Source organism: Notolabrus celidotus, chromosome 12 (assembly GCF_009762535.1).
Source record: "Notolabrus celidotus isolate fNotCel1 chromosome 12, fNotCel1.pri, whole genome shotgun sequence".
Taxonomy (NCBI): Eukaryota; Metazoa; Chordata; class Actinopteri; order Labriformes; family Labridae; genus Notolabrus; species Notolabrus celidotus.
In genome coordinates this window covers 34,248,450-34,254,639 of record NC_048283.1, presented here as the reverse complement: position 1 = coordinate 34,254,639, position 6,190 = coordinate 34,248,450, and the positions used below count along the sequence as shown (strand labels likewise).

The 6,190-nt window shown below is 40.3% G+C and overlaps 1 protein-coding gene across 2 annotated transcripts in view; it reads right to left on the bottom strand.

Annotated features, from left to right (window-relative positions):
* The window catches only part of LOC117822872 (myelin basic protein-like), a 111,275-nt gene that overhangs the window by 23,099 nt on the left and 81,986 nt on the right, over positions 1 to 6,190 (bottom strand). The window lies entirely within an intron of this gene.

Below are 6,190 nucleotides of genomic sequence, written 5' to 3'. Positions count from 1 at the left end.
CGCAGAAACAACAAGGGTCATCTATGGGCTCGGGCCTGCATGGCACACAACAAACCGCTGCAGCACAAAGGGCTCTCTTCATGAGGCAGTGCCCTTCCTGCTGCAGCGGACACCAGAAGAGCTGACATTCTCATTTTAACTTCAACTAATCTTACCTGGTCTACAGGGGATGGTGCAAATGTCAGATTAAAGAGATGAGCAAATAAAAAAGTGTTCAATACTGTGTACTCTTTTCTCTCTGAGGTCACCGTCTGATGCCTGGAGCAGAGATCAGAGTCAAAACAGTGTTGTGGCAGGTGTGCTCACAATTCCCAGTTTAATTTAAATGCATTAGACTGCTTACACAAACATGTCCGCTTAATATTGAGTTCACAAAACTTCACAATAGAAGCTTCTTATAGAGGACACACAAAAAACAAAAACCTGCTTCAGTGCTTTGTGATCTTTTCAACAGAGTCAAATGGAAATACAGCTGCTTCTCTAACATCCACTTTGACAGCTATCCATTAAGCAAGCCAGCTCCCACTGCAGAGGACATCCAGTGCATTCCTGCCTCCAAAACAATATACACACTGTACTAGCAGAAATGGTGTAGCGCTACAGCAGAGAATCTGCATGCTAATATTGTCTGAAACAGAGGCCTGTTGTCAGAGCTGCATAGTTATTACAGAGGAACAAAGGGCCCAGTGTCACTAAAATAACTCCTATAAGTATGGATTTTCAACCCAATGCACGGTGACACTTATCTGATTCGGAGCCCAAGAGCAACCAGGCTGCTCTCTCTGGGTGCAGAGCGATGCTACTTCTATACTAAACACTGAGAAGAACTGAATGTTACAATTTAACATGCAATTACTCAAACAATGCATTAACATTTTATTCAGTCAGATGATCTCTTAAGCTTGACTTCCTTCAGCAGATGTTCAAGTCATGTATCAGATATAAAAGCAACAGAAAACTACTTTAAAATGTTCATGGATGAAAAGCCAAACTTTTGTCCACGAGGGAGAGAAGTCCTTATGCCAAACTGCATGCATTATTGGTTGTAGATGGAACGATGATATGGACCTTGTCTGATGGCTGCATCAACCCAACAGTATTAGCTTTCTTTATTGGCTATTCAATTTGCAGACAGCAAAACTAAAAATGTCTAGGTGTTTATTCGCTGTCTGCATCATAAAGAGACATGTATACACAGATATATTTTGTAGGTTAGACTTTATTCATTGGATTAAAAAGAACACTTGGACCAAAGAGTCTTTGTCGGTGATGTTGATAGGTTTGCATTGTAGTGAGTCCCCAGGGCCCACAGAAAGTCAGGCTTTAGAGAAATGCAAAGTGCTATCACTGCAGAGCTAAAGATGGTAACTACATACATTCCTGTCCTAGCGCTTGATGAGAGTTGAAATGATGGGGTGATGAAGAGCATAGGACCCTCAGAGGAAGCAGTAGCTTGGTTTTCAAACTTAGTGATCAGTCCACAAGCAAAGAATCATACTTAGTGCACTGATATTATATCTACCCGCAAAGGTGTGCCGCAGAGCTCTCTATTAGGTCCTCTTTTACTTACAAAATATGATTCTGTTCAGTTGTCCTGTTGCAGTAAATCCACATGTTGTAGTCTGAGTCTTCACTCTATGACCATGCGTCCACAGAGATTATTTATAAGCCTGCTCCTCACGTTGATATTCAGCATGTTAACATGTTGAACACCTCAATATGATCTGTAGTTGTTTAATACTGTCAGTAATATACACTGTGTCATGAAGGAAAGTTTGATTTAGGGGGAAAAACACATTTGTCATTATTTTTGACATGGAAAACATTCATGTTTTTTTAATGATTAAATGATAATTGACCGTTAACATTTCCAAAGATCGATCACAGAAAATACTTGAAATTGACATCCCTAATTTAAAGAGATTGACCTTATTTGTTTTAATATTTAATACTTTCATTTGGGAATTGTTCACTTTCCATTTCTCTATAATTGCACTGAAAATTTCCTACAAGGTATTTTTGTACGCTGATTTGAGATTTTTTGCAAGTTGCAGAAAAAAAAGTGTGCAGTGTTTTATTTGAGTTACAACACACCTTAAAAATGAAAAGGGATGACTTTGTTTACAAAGAAATATATGAGAAAAAATATATATTAACTGTCCATATCTGAGAATTGAAATAAAATAATAGTTATTTAAATTTTGAGTTCAATCCAGTTTTCTAGAAAATCGCTAGAGAATCGTGAGTGAATTGTATCATCAACCAAGAATTGGGATTCGAATCATATCGTGGGTTGAGTGTATCCTTACATCCCTACAATTCTTTTTTTTTTTTTACATCTTTTGGATAATGGTAGTCTCTTATACATGCACGCCTCTGCCTTATGTCTTCATATGATTCATACAGCTTACCAAGCAGCTCTGAGGTTCATTACCAATTGTAAAGCTCTGACTCACTGTTGTGAGTTGCACTCCAGGGTTGGATGGCAGTCTCTGGCAACCCCGTAGGCTGATACTTTGGTACACCTTCATTTATAAGGCAATTTATGGCCTGCTACCAAACTATCTCTGTGTTTTTATTACACAGAAAAGTGCTGGGCAGTTTTTCTTGCACTCCCAGGACTTTTTTATGCTTTCCATCCCAAGAGAGATGAACAGAAATTGGGAAAAAAGGCTTTTGGGTATTCTGCACCCTCAGCCTGGAATGTAATACAAATCAGGCTGAATAGGATGAATATCAAATGTTCCCTTCCCAGCACTCCTTGTGTTTTTAGGAAGTGGCTAACAGCTCTCACAATGAATGAAGTCACATCTCTTTTTCAGGCCCTGTCTGTGAAGTTAGAATTGGACTGAACACCTTACAACGACATCCACCTGGCAAAAACCCACAGCACCTTTCATTGTAGAACTGCAGGAGGCTAACAGCACGGCTTGACCTAATGTAACTAAGGTTAAACAAAGTGTATTGGTGCTAAAGGGCCATCAAGGTTGTATGTGCACTAACGCTGGACACAGTGTTCTGATGACAGACTGTTGCTTGGCTTTCTCCCTGCACACCTGCCCATATGCACATGCAAAGCTGTGCACATTATGGTAAATAAATCTGGGGCCTGTAATGTATTGTACTATATGGAACAGCTGAGGGGAGCACCTGGGATGCACGGATAGTACGTTTTTGCTTCTGTTTAGACACTGCTGTACCAGGAAAAAGGTATTACCTTTTTGTGAAGATGATACTATGTCCCTGGTAGCTCAATGGCTTTTATAGCAGATCCATCATCCTATTACACAGACCTCTGCACTGCTGCATAAACAACTTTGTAAAAGTTGACTCGATCTGCATCTAATGTCCTCGGAAATGTATTTTTATCAGCTCAGTGTAATCTCTGAACACTTCACAGGGTAAACAGCTGCTTTAAGGCTGATGACACATGTTTTCTGATATTTGATGGTAATTTGAGTTCTATTTTTACACCTGAGGGCACAGCACAGCTGTCATTGCTACATTAGAATCAAAACAGCTGTCATTTTCACGCCCAGCACCCACTTGCACCCACCTGTGCCCCTTCGAGCATAGAGGTCTTAAAATAAGGTGTGGTCAGGCACATTGGTGGTGATGACCAAAATAAACCAGGTCTAATGTAAATGGTGCCATTTCCTCCTTCACATGGTGTATTATAGAGACAGTATCCTGTTTATAGGCTGGTCTCTACTCTGCTTGTTACCAAAACAGTGCTTCTATCATACTCTCCAGCTAAATAACAGCATTTCCTCATACACAGTTGAAAGAGTTATTGATTTCACAGTGGGTTGAGATACTGAGCCTTTTTTTTCACCTTGTCTCTTAAAACCAATAACCCATATGACATTGTGTTGCTGTTCCAGTAATCCCAAGAGACATGAAAATGCTATCAGCTACCTCCTCTGATGTCAGCTTAACCTTGGAGAGCTTGGAAACACACTTGCATCGTGCACTTAAGATGACGAGCTATAGATCTTTATAATAGATCCCTTCATTTCTACAATGCTTTACCGACCAATAGATATGGGAGAAAAAAAGCGATGTTGTGTTTTGCTCATAGAAGAAGGAGAAAAGCCTCAGTGTACACGTTTTGATGTGATTATAGCACCTTTTAAACTGCTCTAATGGCAAACAGTTTAAAAAGATAGGTCAATCAATGGGTTGCTTTCAGCTTACAGCATGTCTCTCTGTCAAATTTTAAGAGCATAGAGGAAAGGAAAAGTGTCGTTTCCAGGTCTTGTTATGATGTAATAAATATAGAAAACATGGTTTAAGTGAGTAAACACTGCATTCGACATCCATAAAACGAGCTATGTGATGATGTATTGACAGCTGCAGTAATATTTTAGCAAGCTCTCCCCTGAGTTAAAGAACTGTTAAAGATGAGATGTCATAACAGTGTGCAGCTTCTGAGCAGGATGCCATTTTTTCTCAATTATACCTTCTGTTTGGCAGAGTTTGTGAACACAGTTGGCAGGCTGCAGTTTTTTAATACTTATTCTGAAAACTTTTACTCTGGTTAAAACAAACTTTTGAAAACCTCATCCACACTGCTTGCTGTTGTGTTGTTTCCAGTTTCACCCGGGGGTTTGTTAGCAGACAGCATGAGCTGCCAGTCACCAGAGGAAAGGCTGGCTCGTACTCTGGGCAGCCAACAGCAAGCTCATTAGGGAGTCACTCTGCATGTTCAATGTGTTTTATGGATCCATGACATTCCCACAGGGAGTTATGAAGAATGAGGAAATCTGTCTAGATGATTTGTTTAAGTTGTGAGTGTAAATCTGGAGCTGTGTTCTCGCCAACAACAGCACAGCCACAAAGAATTATTGCATTGTGTTTCAACTCATTTATAATCTGCTTACAGTCAAGACTCTGAAATGTAAATAGTCTTTGTTTGTAACCAGCGGCAAATATGGTGTATTGAAACCTTCTTCCCCCTCAGGAGAGTGTCTGTGGTGGCTGTTATTCTTCTGTTTTTCTGTCCTTCACCAGCCTGCCCATGAGACTTAAATCATTTCTATCAGCCGTCACCTGTGGATCCCATTTCTAAGTGCCACCATGTACCAGTAGCATACCAATGAAGCACAGAGTACAGAGGGAAAAGCAATCTGACATGGCTGGACTTCAACAGTCATCCAGAGCCCGTAATAGTGCAGCATAATGCTGAGTGCATGTCCATCATGTTTAACAATAAAAGGTTATGTACTGATGAATAATTTATTGGTCAGATGACTCCATGTGTGCTCTTATTCAAGGTTCATTAGGTCATGGTTTTAGTGCCCAAATGTACAAACTGACCATAATACATGGCGGGGGACTGAGAGCATCCTTGATTAAGGCTGGTGACTCATGGATTACTCATAGACTGTATAAAATATGGACGTAGTATCCGTGATGTCACCCATCTGTTTCTGAAGCGCTGTTTTGAGGCCAATCGTCAGCGGCAGCCATATTGCTGCTGTTGAGGGGTTGTGACGTAAAGAGGCGGGCTTTGAGCCTCCTAGCCAACAGCTACAGTGTTCCCGCCTGTCAATCAAGTCAGCTGTGCCTCTCATGGGAAGACTTGTAATCTCAATATCTTTGAAATTGCAGCGTTAGAAAAAATTCACCCCCCGTACAGTGTGTGCCGATCGAGAAGTAAGCTATCCAGACTACACTGGTCTTTTGAACCAGACTGTAAACATGTTTATTTCTGCTGTGAAGATCGTCTCTTTGAATTGGTGTGTATGTGGTTTCCGGTAATTCCAGAGCCAGCCTCAAGCGGATCCTTGATGATCTGCAGTTTTTAGCACTTCAGCATTGGACTCATATTTTTAGATCAAAAAATAAAAATATGTACGACCTGAAGTGTTAGAAGGTACTTAGCTCAAATGAGCAAGTATTCTAGTTGTTGTATTCCCATGATCTATCATGTCAGTGTTTACTTTTCTGAGATTCTATTAGTTTCCTGGCTACATGGCTGGCTCTTCTTCTGTAAATTGAAGATAAGAGTGTTCCAATCCATAATCATCTACCATGCAATGAACCAGATGTCTGGTCGATGTTGTTGATGGTCCCTGGGTGCCAATAGAGGTCAGTTAATGTATAATAAACCCTTAGAGTGTCTGTAATCAAGGCCTTTCTAGAAACAATGATGTCATCATTTAAGATTACAGGTTACAGTCAACTG